Here is a 22,500-nt window from a genome sequence, read left to right as displayed (position 1 = left end):
TTGGTGCGCATGCCTTGCCTGGGCTGCGCACCAGGGCGGGCTCAAGATGGCACCCGCGTTCCTTTTTTTTCACTATCTTTCAAAACGGAAATTTTAAAATCTCATTTTTTTTTGCCTTTTTCTGGAAATTAGTGAAGGCAGCGCATCAAAGGTGCGCACCTCGCTGCCCACCACGGTGCGCAACGCCGGTGGGCACCCGGGAGTGCTTCGAAGTGTGCTCCAAGGTGCTGCGTGCACGTTGTCGGAGCCCGGTTTGCCCCGGGTGCGCACCTCGCGTGCACCTTCGTCGGGGTGGGCACCTTGGCTGGGTTTGCCCCGGCTGCGCTCCGAAGCGGGGTTATTGGAGCGCCGCCTCTTTTTTTGTCGGAGCGTTTGGTGGGGTTTCTCGCATTGGCTCTTCCGAGGCCCGGTTGCCACCCTGGCGCGCACGAAGTCGGAAGTAGGGTTAATTGCCCGGGTGCGCACCTTTGCCAGGGTGGGCACCTTACCTGGGCTGCGCACCAGGGCGGGCTCAAGATGGCACGCGCGTTCCGTTTTTTTCACTATCTTTCAAAACGGAAATTTTAAAATCTCCTTTTTTTTTTGCCTTTTCTGGAAATTAGTGAAGGCAGCGCATCAAAGGTGCGCACCTCGCTGCCCACCTTGGTGTGCTCTGAGGTGCGCACCCGGGAGCGCTACGAAGTGTGCTCCAAGGTGCGGCGTGCACGTTGTCGGAGCCCGGTTTGCCCCGGGTGCGCACCTCGCCTGCACCTTGGCCGGGGTGGGCACCTTGGCTGGGTTTGCCCAGGGTGCGCTCCGAAGCGGGGTTACTGGAGCGCCCCCTCTTTTTTTGTCAGAGCGTTTGGTGGGGTTTCTCGCATTGGCTCTTCCCAGGCCCGGTTGTTGGGTGCGCTCCCACCCTGGCGCGCGCGAAGTTGGAAGTTGGGTTAATTGCCCGGGCGCGCACCTTCGCCAGGGTGGGCACCTTGGTGCGCACACCTTGGCTGGGCTGCGCACCAGGGCGGGCTCAAGATGGCACCAGCATTCCCTTTTTCTCACTATCTTTCAAAACGGAAATTTTAAAATCTCGTTTTTTTTTTGCCTTTTATGGAAATTAGTGAAGGCATCGCATCAAAGGTGCGCACCTCGCTGCCCACCTTGGTGTGCTCCGAGGTGCCCACCACGGTGCGCAACGCCGGTGCGAACCCGGGAGCGCCCCGATGTGTGCTCCAAGGTGCGGCGTGCACGAAGTCGGACCCCGGTTTGCCCCGGGTGCGCACCTCGCGTGCACCTTGGTGCGCACACCTTGGCTGGGTTGCGCGGCCTGGTGGGCACCATGGTGCGCACCAAGGAGCGCTCCGAAGTGTGCTCCAAGGTGCGGCGTGCACGAAGTCGGAGCCCGGTTTGCCCCGGGTACGCACCTTCGCCGGGGTGGGCACCTCGGCTGGGTTGCGCGCCCTGGTGCGCACCAAGGAGCGCTCCGAAGTGTGCTCCAAGGTGCGGCGTGCACGAAGTCGGAGCCCGGTTTGCCCCGGGTGCGCACCTCGCGTGCACCTTCGGCGGGGTTGCGCGCCCTGGTGGGCACCATGGTGCGCACCAAGGAGCGCTCCGAAGTGTGCTCCAAGGTGCGGCGTGCACGAAGTCGGAGCCCGGTTTGCCCCGGGTGCGCACCTCGCGTGCACCTTCGGCGGGGTTGCGCGCCCTGGTGGGCACCATGGTGCGCACCAAGGAGCGCTCCGAAGTGTGCTCCAAGGTGCGGCGTGCACGAAGTCGGAGCCCGGTTTGCCCCGGGTGCGCACCTCGCGTGCACCTTCGCCGCGGTGGGCACCATGGCGTGCACGAAGTCGGAGCCCGGTTTGCCCCGGGTGCGCACCTCGCGTGCACCTTCGCCGGGGTGGGCACCTCGGCTGGGTTGCGCGCCCTGGTGCGCACCAAGGAGCGCTCCGAAGTGTGCTCCAAGGTGCGGCGTGCACGAAGTCGGAGCCCGGTTTGCCCCGGGTGCGCACCTCGCGTGCACCTTCGCCAGGGTGGGCACCTCGGTGCGCACACCTTCTCAATGTTTTCTTGCCTTTTCTGGAAATTGGTGAAGGCAGCGCATCAAAGGTGCGCACCTCGGTGTGCTCCGAGGTGCGAACCCGAGAGCGCTCCGAGGTGCCCACGAAGTCGAAAGTCGGGTTAATTGCATTGTTTTCCCCGGGTGCGCTCCGAGGTGCGCAACATCGGCGCGCACCAAGGAGGGCTCCGAAGTGTGCTCCAAGGTGCGCACGATGGCGTGCACCTCTGGTGCGCACGATTCGGAGCTCGGTTTGACCGGGGTGCGCACACCTTGGCTGGGTTGCGCACCTTTTGTGCGCTCCAAGGTGCGCACGAAGTCGGAGCTCGGTTTGCCCCGGGTGCGCACCTTCGCCAGGGTGCGCACCTTGATGCGCACGCCTTGGCTGGGCTGCGCACCTTGGTGGGCGCCATGGTGCGCACCTTTCGTGCGCTCCAAGGTGCGCACGAAGTCGGAGCTCGGTTTGCCCCGGGTGCGCACCTTGGTGGGCGCCATGGTGCACTCCGAGGTGCCCAAGATTGGTGCGCACCAAGGAGCGCTCCGAAGTGCGCTCCAAGGTGCGCGCGAAGTCGAAAGTTGGGTTAATTGTCCGGTTTGCCTCGGGTGCGCACCTTGCGTGCACCTTCGCCAGGGTGGGCGCCTTGGTGCGCACACCTTGGCTGGGCTGCGCACACCTTGGCACCCGCGTTTCCTTCATTTTAAATTTTTTTTTTTTACAATCTCTCAAGTGGGAAATTCTATAATCTCAACTTTTTTTGCCTTTTCAGGAAACTTTTGAATGGAGCGCATCATTGGTGCGCTCCGAAGTGTGCTCCAAAGCTCTCTCCAGCTGCGTGCACCTGCCCCGGCCGCGCACCCGGCCCCGCCCAGCTTCGCTCACCTGTCCCGGGCGTCTGGTGCGGAACCTTAGAGTAAGAAACATCACCGTGCACCTTGGCCAACGTGCACGACTCGACCGAGCGCGCACTGGCCGAGGTGCACACCGATTTCACCTGGGTGCGCGCGCAGCACCTCGGGCGCACCGGGGTGCGCGCACAACGCCCGGGTTGCACCGTGGCCTGTGTGCTCGGGGCGCCTCGGGTGCGCGCTCGGTGTCGCCCCCGCGCGCGCGGTAGTGCGGGCAGCGCACCCCGGCCCGGCCCGGCCCCGACGAGAACGCAAACGGGCAAAAGGTTTATTCAAATAGCATTGCGATGCCCGGCGAAAAACTAAAAAAGGGTGCAACACCGGGACTTCCCGGGAGGTCACCCATCCCAGTACTACTCCGGCCCAAGCGCGCTTAACTGCGGAGTTCTGATGGGATCCGGTGCACTAACGCTGGTATGATCGCACCCGTTATGAGCTTGTCGCAGTGTGTACTTAGCAAACCGCGACCCACGTGCGAATCCACCCCGGCCACCCACCCCCGTCGAGGTGCACACCCTCCCTCGCGAAGTGCGCCCCGTTCGCCAAGTGTGAGCCCTGCCCGGGTGCGCGCACCTTGCTAGGGCGTCGGGTGTGCACCCGGCCCGGCCTACGTGCGTGCACCTGTAGGGGGCGTCGTGTGCGTGCAGTGTCCCGTCTGCAACGCGGTGCCCACACACCACCTCGGGCGCAACGACCTGCGCTCACATGTGGGCCGAGTGCACCTTGGTGCATGTTCGGGGCGCCTCGGGTGCACGCTCGATCTTGCCCCGGTGCACCAAGGCGCTCGGTTTGCCCCGGGTGCGCACTTGGTGCAAGGTGGGCACCCAAAATAGGGATCAAGCACCAAAACACAAGTTTCGGGATGCAAAATGGGACCCAAGGACCACAAATGCGTTCCAAGACCCATGATGGGTCCACGAGAACAAAAATGTGTTCCGAGACTTAATAAACAAATATTGGGTTTTAGGAGAAGAAACATGCTCTGATGCCCAAAACGAGAATCGACCCCGAAAAGGCCACAGGCCAAAAGTGGGATGCGAGACAAAAAAAAATGGGACCCGAGGACCAAAATTGGGTTCCCAGGTCGAAGACAGGGCAACCGGACAAGAAACGACCTCTAAGGCTCGAAATGAGTCCCGACGACTAAAACTTGACAAGAAGCACCCATCAGGCACCCAACTCGACACCCATGGGATGCCGACCCACCCGGGCTTCCACCTAGCACACCTTGGCACCCACCCACCCTCGCACCCAACCTCGCACCCAACTTAGCACCTTTGAACCCACATTGGCACTCACCCTGACCCTGGCACCTTGGAACCCACATTGGCACTCACCTTGACCCTGGCACCCACCTTTGCACTCACCTTGGGACCCACCCTGGCTCCCACCTCGGCACCCACCCAGACACCCACCTTGGTTCCTTGGCACCCACCTTGGATCCTTGGCACCCACCCCGACACCCACCTTGGCACGCAACTTGGCTACTTGCCACCCACCTTGGCTCCTTGACGCCCACCCCGACAACCACCCCGTGACCTACCCTGGCTAGGGTTGGTGCACACCCACCCTGGTGCCCACCTTGGCACCCACCCTATGACCCACCTTGGCACGCACCTTAGTACCCACCCCGTTACCCACCCTAGGACCCACCCCGTGACCCACCTTGGCCAGGGTGGGTGCCTTGGTGCGCACAACTTGCCTGGGCTGCACACCAGGGCGGGCTCAAGATGGCACCCGCGTTCCGTTTTTTTCACTATCTTTCAAAACGGAAATTTTAAAATCTCATTTTTTTCTTTTTTTTGCCTTTTCTGGAAATTAGTGAAGGCAGCGCATCAAAGGTGCGCAATGCTGGTGCGAACCCGGGAGCGCTCCGATGTGTGCTCCAAGGTGCGGCGTGCACGAAGTCCGAGCCCGGTTTGCCCCGGGTGCGCACCTCGCGTGCACCTTCGCCGGGGTGAGCACCTTGGCTGGGTTGCGCGCCCTGGTGCGTACCAAGGAGCGCTCTGAAGTGTGCTCCAAGGTGCGGCGTGCACGAAGTCGGAGCCCGGTTTGCCCCGGGTGTGCACCTCGGGTGCGCACCTCGCGTGCACCTTCGCTGCGGTGGGCACCTTGGCTGGGTTGCGCGCCTTGGTGGGCACCATGCAGTGCACGAAGTCGGAGCCCGGTTTGCCCCGGGCGCGCACCTCCGCCAGGGTGGGCACCTTGGTGCGCACAACTTGCCTGGGCTGCGCATCAGGAAGGGCTCAAGATGGCACCCGCGTTCCGTTTTTTTCACTATCTTTCAGAACGGAAATTTTAAAATATCGTTTTTTTTTGCCTTTTCTGGAAATTAGTGAAGGCAGCGCATCAAAGGTGCGCAACGCTGGTGCGAACCTGGGAGCGCTCCGATGTGTGCTCCAAGGTGCGGCGTGCACGAAGTCGGAGCCCGGTTTGCCTCGGGTGCGCCCTGGTGGGCACCATGGTGCGCACCAAGGAGCGCTCCGAAGTGTGCTCCAAGGTGCGGCCTGCACGAAGTCGGAGCCCGGTTTGCCCCGGGTGTGCACCTCGGGTGGGCACCTTGGTGCGCATGCCTTGCCTGGGCTGCGCACCAGGGCGGGCTCAAGATGGCACCCGCGTTCCTTTTTTTTCACTATCTTTCAAAACGGAAATTTTAAAATCTCATTTTTTTTTGCCTTTTTCTGGAAATTAGTGAAGGCAGCGCATCAAAGGTGCGCACCTCGCTGCCCACCACGGTGCGCAACGCCGGTGGGCACCCGGGAGTGCTTCGAAGTGTGCTCCAAGGTGCTGCGTGCACGTTGTCGGAGCCCGGTTTGCCCCGGGTGCGCACCTCGCGTGCACCTTCGTCGGGGTGGGCACCTTGGCTTGGTTTGCCCCGGCTGCGCTCCGAAGCGGGGTTATTGGAGCGCCGCCTCTTTTTTTGTCGGAGCGTTTGGTGGGGTTTCTCGCATTGGCTCTTCCGAGGCCCGGTTGCCACCCTGGCGCGCACGAAGTCGGAAGTAGGGTTAATTGCCCGGGTGCGCACCTTTGCCAGGGTGGCACCTTACCTGGGCTGCGCACCAGGGCGGGCTCAAGATGGCACGCGCGTTCCGTTTTTTTCACTATCTTTCAAAACGGAAATTTTAAAATCTCCTTTTTTTTTTGCCTTTTCTGGAAATTAGTGAAGGCAGCGCATCAAAGGTGCGCACCTCGCTGCCCACCTTGGTGTGCTCTGAGGTGCGCACCCGGGAGCGCTACGAAGTGTGCTCCAAGGTGCGGCGTGCACGTTGTCGGAGCCCGGTTTGCCCCGGGTGCGCACCTCGCCTGCACCTTGGCCGGGGTGGGCACCTTGGCTGGGTTTGCCCAGGGTGCGCTCCGAAGCGGGGTTACTGGAGCGCCCCCTCTTTTTTTGTCAGAGAGTTTGGTGGGGTTTCTCGCATTGGCTCTTCCCAGGCCCGGTTGTTGGGTGCGCTCCCACCCTGGCGCGCGCGAAGTTGGAAGTTGGGTTAATTGCCCGGGCGCGCACCTTCGCCAGGGTGGGCACCTTGGTGCGCAAACCTTGGCTGGGCTGCGCACCAGGGCGGGCTCAAGATGGCACCAGCATTCCCTTTTTCTCACTATCTTTCAAAACGGAAATTTTAAAATCTCGTTTTTTTTTTGCCTTTTATGGAAATTAGTGAAGGCATCGCATCAAAGGTGCGCACCTCGCTGCCCACCTTGGTGTGCTCCGAGGTGCCCACCACGGTGCGCAACGCCGGTGCGAACCCGGGAGCGCCCCGATGTGTGCTCCAAGGTGCGGCGTGCACGAAGTCGGACCCCGGTTTGCCCCGGGTGCGCACCTCGCGTGCACCTTGGTGCGCACACCTTGGCTGGGTTGCGCGGCCTGGTGGGCACCATGGTGCGCACCAAGGAGCGCTCCGAAGTGTGCTCCAAGGTGCGGCGTGCACGAAGTCGGAGCCCGGTTTGCCCCGGGTGCGCACCTTCGCCGCGGTGGGCACCATGGCGTGCACGAAGTCGGAGCCCGGTTTGCCCCGGGTGCACACCTCGCGTGCACCTTCGCCGGGGTGGGCACCTCGGCTGGGTTGCGCGCCCTGGTGCGCACCAAGGAGCGCTCTGAAGTGTGCTCCAAGGTGCGGCGTGCACGAAGTCGGAGCCCGGTTTGCCCCGGGTGTGCACCTCGGGTGCGCACCTCGCGTGCACCTTCGCTGCGGTGGGCACCTTGGCTGGGTTGCGCGCCTTGGTGGGCACCATGCAGTGCACGAAGTCGGAGCCCGGATTGCCCCGGGCGCGCACCTCCGCCAGGGTGGGCACCTTGGTGCGCACAACTTGCCTGGGCTGCGCACCAGGAAGGGCTCAAGATGGCACCCGCGTTCCGTTTTTTTCACTATCTTTCAGAACGGAAATTTTAAAATCTCGTTTTTTTTTGCCTTTTCTTGAAATTAGTGAAGGCAGCGCATCAAAGGTGCGCAACGCTGGTGCGAACCTGGGAGCGCTCCGATGTGTGCTCCAAGGTGCGGCGTGCACGAAGTCGGACCCCGGTTTGCCCCGGGTGCGCACCTCGCGTGCACCTTGGTGCGCACACCTTGGCTGGGTTGCGCGCCCTGGTGGGCACCATGGTGCGCACCAAGGAGCGCTCCGAAGTGTGCTCCAAGGTGCGGCGTGCACGAAGTCGGAGCCCGGTTTGCCCCGGGTGCGCACCTCGCGTGCACCTTCGCCGCGGTGGGCACCATGGCGTGCACGAAGTCGGAGCCCGGTTTGCCCCGGGTGCGCACCTCGCGTGCACCTTCGCCGGGGTGGGCACCTTGGTGTGCAGACCTTGGCTGGGTTGCGCGCCCTGGTGGGCACCATGGTGCGCACCAAGGAGCGCTCCGAAGTGTGCTCCAAGGTGCGGCCTGCACGAAGTCGGAGCCCGGTTTGCCCCGGGTGTGCACCTCGGGTGGGCACCTTGGTGCGCATGCCTTGCCTGGGCTGCGCACCAGGGCGGGCTCAAGATGGCACCCGCGTTCCTTTTTTTTCACTATCTTTCAAAACGGAAATTTTAAAATCTCATTTTTTTTTGCCTTTTTCTGGAAATTAGTGAAGGCAGCGCATCAAAGGTGCGCACCTCGCTGCCCACCACGGTGCGCAACGCCGGTGGGCACCCGGGAGTGCTTCGAAGTGTGCTCCAAGGTGCTGCGTGCACGTTGTCGGAGCCCGGTTTGCCCCGGGTGCGCACCTCGCGTGCACCTTCGTCGGGGTGGGCACCTTGGCTGGGTTTGCCCCGGCTGCGCTCCGAAGCGGGGTTATTGGAGCGCCGCCTCTTTTTTTGTCGGAGCGTTTGGTGGGGTTTCTCGCATTGGCTCTTCCGAGGCCCGGTTGCCACCCTGGCGCGCACGAAGTCGGAAGTAGGGTTAATTGCCCGGGTGCGCACCTTTGCCAGGGTGGGCACCTTACCTGGGCTGCGCACCAGGGCGGGCTCAAGATGGCACGCGCGTTCCGTTTTTTTCACTATCTTTCAAAACGGAAATTTTAAAATCTCCTTTTTTTTTTGCCTTTTCTGGAAATTAGTGAAGGCAGCGCATCAAAGGTGCGCACCTCGCTGCCCACCTTGGTGTGCTCTGAGGTGCGCACCCGGGAGCGCTACGAAGTGTGCTCCAAGGTGCGGCGTGCACGTTGTCGGAGCCCGGTTTGCCCCGGGTGCGCACCTCGCCTGCACCTTGGCCGGGGTGGGCACCTTGGCTGGGTTTGCCCAGGGTGCGCTCCGAAGCGGGGTTACTGGAGCGCCCCCTCTTTTTTTGTCAGAGCGTTTGGTGGGGTTTCTCGCATTGGCTCTTCCCAGGCCCGGTTGTTGGGTGCGCTCCCACCCTGGCGCGCGCGAAGTTGGAAGTTGGATTAATTGCCCGGGCGCGCACCTTCGCCAGGGTGGGCACCTTGGTGCGCACACCTTGGCTGGGCTGCGCACCAGGGCGGGCTCAAGATGGCACCAGCATTCCCTTTTTCTCACTATCTTTCAAAACGGAAATTTTAAAATCTCGTTTTTTTTTTGCCTTTTATGGAAATTAGTGAAGGCATCGCATCAAAGGTGCGCACCTCGCTGCCCACCTTGGTGTGCTCCGAGGTGCCCACCACGGTGCGCAACGCCGGTGCGAACCCGGGAGCGCCCCGATGTGTGCTCCAAGGTGCGGCGTGCACGAAGTCGGACCCCGGTTTGCCCCGGGTGCGCACCTCGCGTGCACCTTGGTGCGCACACCTTGGCTGGGTTGCGCGGCCTGGTGGGCACCATGGTGCGCACCAAGGAGCGCTCCGAAGTGTGCTCCAAGGTGCGGCGTGCACGAAGTCGGAGCCCGGTTTGCCCCGGGTACGCACCTCGCGTGCACCTTCGCCGGGGTGGGCACCTCGGCTGGGTTGCGCGCCCTGGTGCGCACCAAGGAGCGCTCCGAAGTGTGCTCCAAGGTGCGGCGTGCACGAAGTCGGAGCCCGGTTTGCCCCGGGTGCGCACCTTCGCCGCGGTGCGCACCATGGCGTGCACGAAGTCGGAGCCCGGTTTGCCCCGGGTGCGCACCTCGCGTGCACCTTCGGCGGGGTTGCGCGCCCTGGTGGGCACCATGGTGCGCACCAAGGAGCGCTCCGAAGTGTGCTCCAAGGTGCGGCGTGCACGAAGTCGGAGCCCGGTTTGCCCCGGGTGCGCACCTCGCGTGCACCTTCGGCGGGGTTGCGCGCCCTGGTGGGCACCATGGTGCGCACCAAGGAGCGCTCCGAAGTGTGCTCCAAGGTGCGGCGTGCACGAAGTCGGAGCCCGGTTTGCCCCGGGTGCGCACCTCGCGTGCACCTTCGCCGCGGTGGGCACCATGGCGTGCACGAAGTCGGAGCCCGGTTTGCCCCGGGTGCGCACCTCGCGTGCACCTTCGCCGGGGTGGGCACCTCGGCTGGGTTGCGCGCCCTGGTGCGCACCAAGGAGCGCTCCGAAGTGTGCTCCAAGGTGCGGCGTGCACGAAGTCGGAGCCCGGTTTGCCCCGGGTGCGCACCTCGCGTGCACCTTCGCCAGGGTGGGCACCTCGGTGCGCACACCTTCTCAATGTTTTCTTGCCTTTTCTGGAAATTGGTGAAGGCAGCGCATCAAAGGTGCGCACCTCGGTGTGCTCCGAGGTGCGAACCCGAGAGCGCTCCGAGGTGCCCACGAAGTCGAAAGTCGGGTTAATTGCATTGTTTTCCCCGGGTGCGCTCCGAGGTGCGCAACATCGGCGCGCACCAAGGAGGGCTCCGAAGTGTGCTCCAAGGTGCGCACGATGGCGTGCACCTCTGGTGCGCACGATTCGGAGCTCGGTTTGACCGGGGTGCGCACACCTTGGCTGGGTTGCGCACCTTTTGTGCGCTCCAAGGTGCGCACGAAGTCGGAGCTCGGTTTGCCCCGGGTGCGCACCTTCGCCAGGGTGCGCACCTTGATGCGCACGCCTTGGCTGGGCTGCGCACCTTGGTGGGCGCCATGGTGCGCACCTTTCGTGCGCTCCAAGGTGCGCACGAAGTCGGAGCTCGGTTTGCCCCGGGTGCGCACCTTGGTGGGCGCCATGGTGCACTCCGAGGTGCCCAAGATTGGTGCGCACCAAGGAGCGCTCCGAAGTGCGCTCCAAGGTGCGCGCGAAGTCGAAAGTTGGGTTAATTGTCCGGTTTGCCTCGGGTGCGCACCTTGCGTGCACCTTCGCCAGGGTGGGCGCCTTGGTGCGCACACCTTGGCTGGGCTGCGCACACCTTGGCACCCGCGTTTCCTTCATTTTAAATTTTTTTTTTTTACAATCTCTCAAGTGGGAAATTCTATAATCTCAACTTTTTTTGCCTTTTCAGGAAACTTTTGAATGGAGCGCATCATTGGTGCGCTCCGAAGTGTGCTCCAAAGCTCTCTCCAGCTGCGTGCACCTGCCCCGGCCGCGCACCCGGCCCCGCCCAGCTTCGCTCACCTGTCCCGGGCGTCTGGTGCGGAACCTTAGAGTAAGAAACATCACCGTGCACCTTGGCCAACGTGCGCGACTCGACCGAGCGCGCACTGGCCGAGGTGCACACCGATTTCACCTGGGTGCGCGCGCAGCACCTCGGGCGCACCGGGGTGCGCGCACAACGCCCGGGTTGCACCGTGGCCTGTGTGCTCGGGGTGCCTCGGGTGCGCGCTCGGTGTCGCCCCCCGCGCGCGCGGTAGTGCGGGCAGCGCACCCCGGCTCGGCCCGGCCCCGACGAGAACGCAAACGGGCAAAAGGTTTATTCAAATAGCATTGCGACGCCCGGCGAAAAACTAAAAAAGGGTGCAACACCGGGACTTCCCGGGAGGTCACCCATCCCAGTACTACTCCGGCCCAAGCGCGCTTAACTGCGGAGTTCTGATGGGATCCGGTGCACTAATGCTGGTATGATCGCACCCGTTATGAGCTTGTCGCAGTGTGTACTTAGCAAACCGCGACCCACGTGCGAATCCACCCCGGCCACCCACCCCCGTCGAGGTGCACACCCTCCCTCGCGAAGTGCGCCCCGTTCGCCAAGTGTGAGCCCTGCCCGGGTGCGCGCACCTTGCTAGGGCGTCGGGTGTGCACCCGGCCCGGCCTACGTGCGTGCACCTGGAGGGGGCGTCGTGTGCGTGCAGTGTCCCGTCTGCAACGCGGTGCCCACACACCACCTCGGGCGCAACGACCTGCGCTCACATGTGGGCCGAGTGCACCTTGGTGCATGTTCGGGGCGCCTCGGGTGCACGCTCGATCTTGCCCCGGTGCACCAAGGCGCTCGGTTTGCCCCGGGTGCGCACTTGGTGCAAGGTGGGCACCCAAAATAGGGATCAAGCACCAAAACACAAGTTTCGGGATGCAAAATGGGACCCAAGGACCACAAATGCGTTCCAAGACCCATGATGGGTCCACGAGAACAAAAATGTGTTCCGAGACTTAATAAACAAATATTGGGTTTTAGGAGAAGAAACATGCTCTGATGCCCAAAACGAGAATCGACCCCGAAAAGGCCACAGGCCAAAAGTGGGATGCGAGACAAAAAAAAATGGGACCCGAGGACCAAAATTGGGTTCCCAGGTCGAAGACAGGGCAACCGGACAAGAAACGACCTCTAAGGCTCGAAATGAGTCCCGACGACTAAAACTTGACAAGAAGCACCCATCAGGCACCCAACTCGACACCCATGGGATGCCGACCCACCCGGGCTTCCACCTAGCACACCTTGGCACCCACCCACCCTCGCACCCAACCTCGCACCCAACTTAGCACCTTTGAACCCACATTGGCACTCACCCTGACCCTGGCACCTTGGAACCCACATTGGCACTCACCTTGACCCTGGCACCCACCTTTGCACTCACCTTGGGACCCACCCTGGCTCCCACCTCGGCACCCACCCAGACACCCACCTTGGTTCCTTGGCACCCACCTTGGATCCTTGGCACCCACCCCGACACCCACCTTGGCACGCAACTTGGCTACTTGCCACCCACCTTGGCTCCTTGACGCCCACCCCGACAACCACCCCGTGACCTACCCTGGCTAGGGTTGGTGCACACCCACCCTGGTGCCCACCTTGGCACCCACCCTATGACCCACCTTGGCACGCACCTTAGTACCCACCCCGTTACCCACCCTAGGACCCACCCCGTGACCCACCTTGGCCAGGGTGGGTGCACCCACCCTGGTGCCCACCTTGGCACCCACCCATCCTAGCACCCAGCCTGTGACCGGGCTTGGAACCCAACCTTGCACCCGCACCCGTCTTGGCCAGTGTGGGTGCGCACCCATCCTGGCACCCACGTTGTGACACACCCTTTAACCCACGCACCCTAGCACCCACGTTGGCACCCACCTTGGAACCCAACCTAGCAACTTGGCACCCACCCCGTGACCCACCTTGGCATCCACCATAGCAGTCGCCGACTTGGCACCCACCTCGGCACCCACCTTGACACTTGTGGACCCACCTTGCCACTCACCCTAGCATCGACCCATCCTAGCACCCACCCTGGCACCTTTGCACCCTAGCACTCACCCATCCTAGCACCTAACCTGTGACCCACCTTGACACTCACCCTCGCACCCACCTTGGAACCCAACCTAGCACCCACCCACCCTGACACCAACCCTAGCACCTACCCACCCTTGCACCCACCCTGTGACCCATCTTGGCACCCACCCATCCTACCACTCAACCTATCACCCACCTTCTCACCCACCTTGGCATCCACCTTAGCACCCACCCACACTGGCACCTTGGCACCCACCTCGGGCAAGGTGGGTGCACACCCACCCTGGCACCCAATTTAGAACCCACCGAGCATGTTACCCACCTTGGCACCCACATTGCAGCCCACCCTAGTACCCACCCTATGACCCACATTGGCATCCACACCCTAGCACCCAGGCACCTCGACACCCGCCTTGACACCCACCCTAGCACTGAACCTGTGACCCACCTTGGAACTCACCCTAGAACCCACCCACCCTGTGAACCACCTTGGCATCCACCTTAGCACCCACCCACCTTGGCACCCACTCTAGCACTCACCCATCCTAACACCCAACTTGTTACCCACCTTGGCACCCGCCCTCGCGTCCACCTTGAAACCCACCCTAGCACCCACCCACGCAGGAGCCCACCTTGGCACCCAACCTAACACCCACGCATCCTGGCACCCAACTTGTGACCCACCTTGGAACCCACCCTAGTACCCACCTTTGAACCCACTATATCACCAACCCACCTTGGCACCCACCCTATGACCCTCTTTGGAATCCACCCTAGCACGCACCCACCCTGGCACCCACCATGGAGCGCACCCTAGCACCCACCCACCTCGGCACGCACCTCAACACCCACCTTGGTGTGCGCACTGCGCCAACCTCTCAAAGACCCTATGTGGTGCGCTCCAAAGTGTACACCTTTGGTGCACTCCAAGGTGCGCACCTTTGGTGCACACCGAGGTGCACACCAAAGTGTGCACCGAGGTGAGCACCAAAGTGCACTCCAGGGTGCACACCAAGGCGTGCACCTTTGGTGCGGTCAATGCAAACGAATTCGGAAGTTGGGGTCGATGTCCTAATCGCTGCTGCAGACTACACGTATGAGAATCGGACAAATAGCTTTATATAGGGGAGGTGTTGCGTTTGATGGGTCGACTCCCCTGGTTGTGTGCACTGCACCAACTTCAAAGACCCTGTCTTGTTTAAGAAGTCAAAAGTTGGGGTGGATGTCCTAATCATTGCTGCAGTCTACGCATGTATGAGAATCAGACAAATAGCTTATATAGGGGAGGTGTTGCATTCGGTGGGTTGACTCCCCTGGTTGTGCGCACTGCGCCAACCTCAAAGACCCCGCATAGCAGAAGAAGTCGGAAGTCGGATTTTGGTGAGCACCAAGGCGTGCACCTTTGGTGCGGTCAACGCAGACGAATTCAGAAGTTGGGGTGGATGTCCTAATCGTTGTTGCAGGCTACACATGTATGAGAATCAGACAAATAGCTTATATAGGGGAGGTGTTGGGTTTGATGGGTCAACTCCCTTGGTTGTGCGCATTACGCCAACCTCAAAGACCTTGTTTTCGTTAAGAAGTCAAAAGTTGGGGTCAATGTCCTAATGGCTCCTGCAGGCTACACATGTATGAGAATCGGACAAATAGCTTATATAGGGGAGGTGTTGGGTTTGATGGGTCGACTCCCCTGGTTGTGCGCATTACGTCAACCTCAAAGACCTTGTTTTCGTTAAGAAGTCAAAAGTTGGGGTCGATGTCCTAATTGCTCCTGTAGACTACACATGTATGAGAATCAGACAAATAGCTTATATAGGGGAGGTGTTGGGTTTGATGGGTTGACTCCCCTAGTTGTTCGCATTACACCAACCTCAAAGACCTTGTTTTCGTTTAGAAGCCGAAAGTTGGGGTCGATGTCCTAATTGCTCCTGCAGGCTACGCATGTATGAGAATCAGACAAATAGCTTATATAGGGGAGGTGTTGGGTTTGATGGGTCCACTCCCCTGGTTGTGCGCATTGCGCCAACCTCAAAGACCCTGCATTGCGGATGAAGTCGAAAGTCAGAGTTTGGTGTGCTACAAGGTGTGGTCGAAGGTGCTCACCTAGGTGTGCACCTTTGGAGCACAGGAAAAGTGCCCTCCAAAAGTGCGCACCTTTGGAGTGCACAAAAGTGCCCTCCAAAAGTGCGCACCTTTGGAGCGCAGAAAAGTGCCCTCCAAAAAGTGCCCTCCAAAAGTGCGCACCTTTGGAGCGCAGAAAAGTGCCCTCCAAAAAGTGCCCTCCAAAAGTGCGCACCTTTGGAGCGCAGAAAAGTGCCCTCCAAAAAGTGCCCTCCAAAAGTGCGCACCTTTGGAGCGCAGAAAAGTGCCCTCCAAAAAGTGCCCTCCAAAAGTGCGCACCTTTGGAGCGCAGAAAAGTGCCCTCCAAAAAGTGCCCTCCAAAAGTGCGCACCTTTGGAGCGCAGAAAAGTGCCCTCCAAAAAGTGCCCTCCAAAAGTGCGCACCTTTGGAGCGCAGAAAAGTGCCCTCCAAAAAGTGCCCTCCAAAAGTGCGCACCTTTGGAGCGCAGAAAAGTGCCCTCCAAAAAGTGCCCTCCAAAAGTGCGCACCTTTGGAGCGCAGAAAAGTGCCCTCCAAAAGTGCGCACTTTTGGTGCGCACCAAGGCGCTGGTTCGGTCGTTGCAGGCGAGTTCGGAAGTTGGGGTCGATGTCCTGAGCGGAGGTGCAAACTACACAGGTGTCGGAATCGGACAAATAGCTTATATAGGGGAGGTGTATGCTTCGATGGGTCGACTCCCCAGGTTGAGCGCACCGCGCCAACCTCAAAGACCCTACGGTATGGATGAAGTCGGAAGTTGGGTCCGATGACCGATTCGATTAGTAGGTATGCTCATGAGGTCGGAATTTGGGTCCGATGACCTGCCATGTGCAGGAAGGCGAATGTTGACACTGTGCGTTGCAAGGTGCACACCAAGGCGCTGGTGCGGTCTTTTTAGTCGAGTTCGGAAGTTGGGGTCGATGTCCTGATCGGAGGTGCAAGCTACACAGGTGTGGGAATCGGACAAATAGCTTATATAGGGGAGGTGTATGCTTCGTTGGGTCGACTCCCCGGGTTGAGCGCACCGCGCCAACCTCAAAGACCCTACGGTATGGATGAAGTCGGAAGTTGGGTCCGATGACCGATTCGATATGTAGGCATACTCGCGAGGTCGGAATTTGGGTCCGATGACCTGCCACGTGCAGGAAGGCGAATGTTGGCACTGTGCGTTGCAAGGTGCGCACCAAGGCGCTGGTTCGGTCGTTGGAGGCGAGTTCGGAAGTTGGGGTCGATGTCTTGATCGGAGGTGCAAACTACACAGGTGTGGGAATCGGACAAATAGCTTATATAGGGGAGGTGTATGCTTCGTTGGGTCGACTCCCCGGGTTGAGCGCACCGCGCCAACCTCAAAGACCCTACGGTATGGATGAAGTCGGAAGTTGGGTCCGATGACCGATTCGATATGTAGGCATACTCGCGAGGTCGGAATTTGGGTCCGATGACCTGCCATGTGCAGGAAGGCGAATGTTGGGACTGTGCGTCGCAAGGTGCGCACCAAGGCGCTGGTGCCGTCGTTGCAGTCGAGTTCGGAAGTTGGGGTCGATGTCCTGGTCAGAGGTGCAAACTACACAGGTGTGGGAATCGGACAAATAGCTTATATAGGGGAGGTGTATGCTTCGATGGGTCGACTCCCTGGGTTGAGCGCACCGCGCCAACCTCAAAGACCCTACAGTATGGATGAAGTCGGAAGTTGGGTCCGATGACCGATTCGATACGTAGGCATATTGGCGAGGTCTGAATTTGTGTCCGATGACCTGCCATGCGCAGGAAGGCGGAATTTGGGTCCGATGACCGAGTTGATGGCGTGCCATGCGCAGAAAGGCGGAATTTGGGTCCGATGACCGAGTTGATGTTGATGGCCCGCCATGCACAGGAAGGCGGAATTTGGGTCCGATGACCGATTTGAAGGCGTGCCATACGCAAAAAGGCGGAGTTTGGGTCCGATGACCGAGTTGATATTGATGGCCCGCCATGCGCAGGAAGGCGGAATTTGGGTCCGATGACCTGACATACGCATGGAGTCCGACTCGGGGGCCGATGTTCGATTCGATGACTTGCATTGTGGGTAAAGTCGGAAGTTGTGGTCTTTGACCCGATTCGATGACCAGACTTCGGCTGCTTGAGAATCGGACAAATAACTTATATAGGGGAGGTAGTGTTCTCGAGCATCCTCCCCCCGTGCCCGTTTATGTCGATTGATGCTGGTGCTCGACTGGTTGGAGCGCTCGGATGCAAAAATCTTGCACCAGGATTTATCGATTGTGATGGACACGGCAAGTCTCCTGATTGCTATGCAGGAGCTCATCGTGAATCTCTATGCGGCCTTGGTATGGACTCGACCTGCGGAATGGTTCGGCAATGGTAGTCGCTCCAACACGTCCTTGCAATGGCCACAGAGGTGATTCGACTAGAGCTCCAGTCTAGCTTTTGGGTTGCTTGGCGGACTGGTATAGCCGCGATCGAGTTCCGGCCATGAACGTTTTAGATAGCTCTTGGGCTTTCTGGGACGGAAGTCGGAAGTTTGGGCTGTTGTCCGATTTGATGACCATTCTTCGGATGTGTGAGAATCGGACAAATAACTTATATAGGGGACTGTGTTGTCTCACGCAGCCCCCTCCGTGCCCCTCTATCTCGACCGATGTTGGTGCTTGAAAGGGTTGGGATCGCTCGGATTTATAAACGTGCACCACCATTTGTCGAGTGTGAGGGACGCGGCAGGTCTCCTAAATGCTATGCGGGCGCTCTCTGAGAATCTCTATCCGGCCTCGACACAGACTAGTCTTGCTGAATGGTTTGGCACTGGTAGTCGATCCAACACGTCGTTGTTGTGGCCGCCTAGGCGATTCGATTCGAGCCCCCGTCTAGCTTTTGGGTTGCTTGGCGGATTTTGCCCTATCCGCAAGTGAGCTCGGTCCCTAAACGTTCGAGAAACCCGATTGCTATGCGCCGACTCTCTTTCTTGCGAGCCTCCATCTAGCTTTTGGGTCTCTACGGAACGGAAGTCGGAATCTGGGACCGTTGTTTGATTCGACGAGGCAGACTACGGTTGTGCGAGAATCGGACAAATAACTTATATAGGGGAGGTGTTGACTGGAGCATTCTCCCCCGTGCCCCTCTAACTCGACCAATGCTGGCGCTCGAACGGTGGTAGCGCTCGGATTTTCATTGAGCGCCAGCATTGGTCGATTTAGAGGGGCATGCGAGATTCCCGAATGCTATGCGAGGGCTCTAACGGAAATGTCTATTGGTTTCGGTATGGATGCAATTGCGAGTGGTTCGGCAAAGGTAGTCGTTCCGATGCGTCCATGTCGTGGCCAAATCGATAATTCGATTTGAGCCCTCGTATAGCATTTGGGTCTCTCGATGTGATTCCGCATTCCAGTCCCTTTGGGCACTGCTTGAGCCGCATCCCAGGGGGTTCCCTTCCCAATAATCTGCCTCGCAACCCGATTGCTATGCGGTGAGGCTCCTCGGCCGCCTCGGAACTATCTGTGTATCAGACGCATCGCGGGATAAGGGGTTGGCAACGGTAGTCGCCCCAAGCGCGTCCGATGCTTGGACCATTCCGAGGCGGCCCTGAAGCCTCTTCCGTCTAGCCGTTGGGTCCTTCTCGCCGCATCCCTCGCCTCGCACCCCGATTGCTATGCGGTGAGGCTCCTCGGCCGCCTCGGAACTATCTGTGTATCGGACGCGTCGCGGGATAAGGGGTTGTCACTGGTAGTCGCCCCAAGCGCGTCCGATGCTTGGACCATTCCGAGGCGGCCCTGAAGCCTCTTCCGTCTAGCCGTTGGGTCCTTCTCGCCGCATCCCTCGCCTCGCACCCCGATTGCTATGCGGTGAGGCTCCTCGGCCGCCTCGGAACTATCTGTGTATCGGACGCGTCGCGGGATAAGGGGTTGTCATTGGTAGTCGCCCCAAGCGCGTCCGATGCTTGGACCATTCCGAGGCGGCCCTGAAGCCTCTTCCGTCTAGCCGTTGGGTCCTTCTCGCCGCATCCCTCGCCTCGCACCCCGATTGCTATGCGGTGAGGCTCCTCGGCCGCCTCAGAACTATCTGTGTATCGGACGCGTCGCGGGATAAGGGGTTGTCACTGGTAGTCGCCCCAAGCGCGTCCGATGCTTGGACCATTCCGAGGCGGCCCTGAAGCCTCTTCCGTCTAGCCGTTGGGTCCTTCTCGCCGCATCCCTCGCCTCGCACCCCGATTGCTATGCGGTGAGGCTCCTCGGCCGCCTCGGAACTATCTGTGTATCGGACGCGTCGCGGGATAAGGGGTTGTCACTGGTAGTCGCCCCAAGCGCGTTCGATGCTTGGACCATTCCGAGGCGGCCCTGAAGCCTCTTCCGTCTAGCCGTTGGGTCCTTCTCGCCGCATCCCTCGCCTCGCACCCCGATTGCTATGCGGTGAGGCTCCTCGGCCGCCTTGGAACTATCTGTGTATCGGACGCGTCGCGGGATAAGGGGTTGTCACTGGTAGTCGCCCCAAGCGCGTCCGATGCTTGGACCATTCCGAGGCGGACCCGAAGCCTCTTCCGTCTAGCCGTTGGGTCCTTCTCGCCGCATCCTTCGCCTCGCACCCCGATTGCTATGCGGTGAGGCTCCTCGGCCGCCTCGGAACTATCTGTGTATCGGACGCGTCGCGGGATAAGGGGTTGTCACTGGTAGTCGCCCCAAGCGCGTCCGATGCTTGGACCATTCCGAGGCGGACCCGAAGCCTCTTCCGTCTAGCCGTTGGGTCCTTCTCGCCGCATCCCTCGCCTCGCACCCCGATTGCTATGCGGTGAGGCTCCTCGGCCGCCTTGGAACTATCTGTGTATCGGACGCGTCGCGGGATAAGGGGTTGTCACTGGTAGTCGCCCCAAGCGCGTCCGATGCTTGGACCATTCCGAGGCGGACCCGAAGCCTCTTCCGTCTAGCCGTTGGGTCCTTCTCGCCGCATCCCTCGCCTCGCACCCCGATTGCTATGCGGTGAGGCTCCTCGGCCGCCTTGGAACTATCTGTGTATCGGACGCGTCGCGGGATAAGGGGTTGTCACTGGTAGTCGCCCCAAGCGCGTCCGATGCTTGGACCATTCCGAGGCGGACCCGAAGCCTCTTCCGTCTAGCCGTTGGGTCCTTCTCGCCGCATCCCTCGCCTCGCACCCCGATTGCTATGCGGTGAGGCTCCTCGGCCGCCTTGGAACTATCTGTGTATCGGACGCGTCGCGGGATAAGGGGTTGTCACTGGTAGTCGCCCCAAGCGCGTCCGATGCTTGGACCATTCCGAGGCGGCCCCGAAGCCTCTTCCGTCTAGCCGTTGGGTCCTTCTCGCCGCATCCCTCGCCTCGCACCCCGATTGCTATGCGGTGAGGCTCCTCGGCCGCCTTGGAACTATCTGTGTATCGGACGCGTCGCGGGATAAGGGGTTGTCACTGGTAGTCGCCCCAAGCGCGTCCGATGCTTGGACCATTCCGAGGCGGCCCCGAAGCCTCTTCCGTGTAGCCGTTGGGTCCTTCTCGCCGCATCCCTCGCCTCGCACCCCGATTGCTATGCGGTGAGGCTCCTCGGCCGCCTTGGAACTATCTGTGTATCGGACGCGTCGCGGGATAAGGGGTTGTCACTGGTAGTCGCCCCAAGCGCGTCCGATGCTTGGACCATTCCGAGGCGGACCTGAAGCCTCTTCCCTCTAGCCGTTGGGGCTTTCTCGCCGCATCCCTCGCCTCGCACCCTGATTGCTATGCTGTGAGGCTCCTCGGCCGCCTTGGAACTATCTGTGTATCGGACGCATCGCGGGATAAGGGGTTGGCAGTGGTAGTCGCCCCAAGCGCATCCGATGCTTGGACCATTCCGAGGCGGCCCTGCAGCCTCTTCCGTCTAGCCGTTGGGGCCATCTCGCCGCATCCCCCACCTCGCACCACGATTGCTATGCGGTGAGGCTCCTTGGCCGCCTCGGAACTATCTGTGTATCGGACGCATCGCGGGATAAGGGGTTGTCACTGGTAGTCGCCCCAAGCGCGTCCGATGCTTGGACTATTCCGAGGCGGCCCTGCAGCCTCTTCCGTCTAGCCGTTGGGGCCATCTCGCTGCATCCCCCACCTCCTCGGCCGCCTCGGAACTATCTGTGTATCGGACGCATCGCGGGATAAGGGGTTGGCAGTGGTAGTCGCCCCAAGCGCGTCCGATGCTTGGACTATTCCGAGGCAGCCCTGCAGCCTCTTCCGTCTAGCCTTTGGGGCCATCTCGCCGCATCCCTCGCCTCGCACCCCGATTGCTATGCGGTGAGGCTCCTCGGCCGCCTGGGAACTATCTTCGTATCGGACGCATCGCGGGATAAGGGGTTGTCACTGGTAGTCGCCCCAAGCGCGTCCGATGCTTGGACTATTCCGAGGCGGCCCTGTGGCCTCTTCCGTCTAGCCGTTGGGGCCATCTCGCCGCATCCCCCACCTCGCACCCCGATTGCTATGCGGTGAGGCTCTTCGGCCGCCTTGGAACTATCTTCGTATCGGACGCATCGCGGGATAAGGGGTTGTCACTGGTAGTGGCCCCAAGCGCGTCCGATGCTTGGACTATTCCGAGGCGGCCCTGCAGCCTCTTCCGTCTAGCCGTTGGGGCCATCTCGCCGCATCCCCCACCTCGCACCCCGATTGCTATGCGGTGAGGCTCCTCGGCCGCCTTGGAACTATCTTCGTATCGGACGCATCGCGGGATAAGGGGTTGTCACTGGTAGTCGCCCCAAGCGCGTCCGATGCTTGGACTATTCCGACGCGGCCCTGTGGCCTCTTCCGTCTAGCCGTTGGGGCCATCTCGCCGCATCCCCCACCTCGCACCCCGATTGCTATGCGGTGAGGCTCCTCGGCCGCCTTGGAACCATCTTCGTATCGGACGCATCGCGGGATAGGGGGCTGTCACTGGTAGTCGCCCCAAGCGTGTCCGATGCTTGGACCATTCCTAGGCGGCCCTGAAGCCTCTTCCGTCTAGCCGTTGGGGCCTTCCCGCCCCATCCCTCGCCTCGCACCCCCGATTGCTATGCGGTGAGGCTCCTCGGCCGCCTTGGAACCATCTGTGTATCGGACGCATCGCGGGATAAGGGGTTGGCACTGGCAGTCGCCCCAAGCGCGTCCGATGCTTGGACCATTCCGAGGTGGCCCTGAAGCCTCTTCCGTCTAGCCGTTGGGGCCTTCCCGCCCCATCCCTCGCCTCGCACCCCGATTGATATGCGGTGAGGCTCCTCGGCCGCCTTGGAACTATCTGTGTATCGGACGCATCGCGGGATAAGGGGTTGGCACTGGTAGTCGTCCCAATCGCATCCGATGCTTGGACCATTCCGAGGCGGCCCTGCAGCCTCTTCCGTTTAGCCGTCGGGGCCTTCCCGCCGCATCCCTCGCCTCGCATCCCGATTCCTATGCGGTGAGTCTTCTCGGCCGCCGCGGAACTATACCTGTTATTGCTACTGCATCCTTCGGCTGGTAACCTCCTCTGCCGCCTTGGAACGTTCTCTTTGTCGGACGCGTCGCGGGATAAGGGGTTGGCACTG

The 22,500-nt window shown here is 60.8% G+C and overlaps 2 non-coding genes across 2 annotated transcripts; both read right to left on the bottom strand.

The window, feature by feature from the left end:
• Nucleotides 1-3,247: 3,247 nt before the first annotated feature.
• Nucleotides 3,248-3,366, bottom strand: LOC131871095 (5S ribosomal RNA). Its single transcript, XR_009369380.1, has one exon. It is a non-coding gene; the product is annotated as a 5S ribosomal RNA (ribosomal RNA).
• A 7,818-nt stretch (nt 3,367-11,184) lies between these two features.
• Nucleotides 11,185-11,303, bottom strand: LOC131871078 (5S ribosomal RNA). The gene has a single exon (XR_009369363.1). It is a non-coding gene; the product is annotated as a 5S ribosomal RNA (ribosomal RNA).
• Between the last annotated feature and the right edge of the window lie 11,197 nt (nt 11,304-22,500).

The sequence above is a fragment of the Cryptomeria japonica genome, unplaced genomic scaffold (assembly GCF_030272615.1).
Source record: "Cryptomeria japonica unplaced genomic scaffold, Sugi_1.0 HiC_scaffold_369, whole genome shotgun sequence".
Lineage (NCBI taxonomy): Eukaryota > Viridiplantae > Streptophyta > Pinopsida > Cupressales > Cupressaceae > Cryptomeria > Cryptomeria japonica.
The sequence above is the reverse complement of the archived record's forward strand: the minus strand, read 5'-3'. Positions and strand labels throughout refer to the sequence as shown.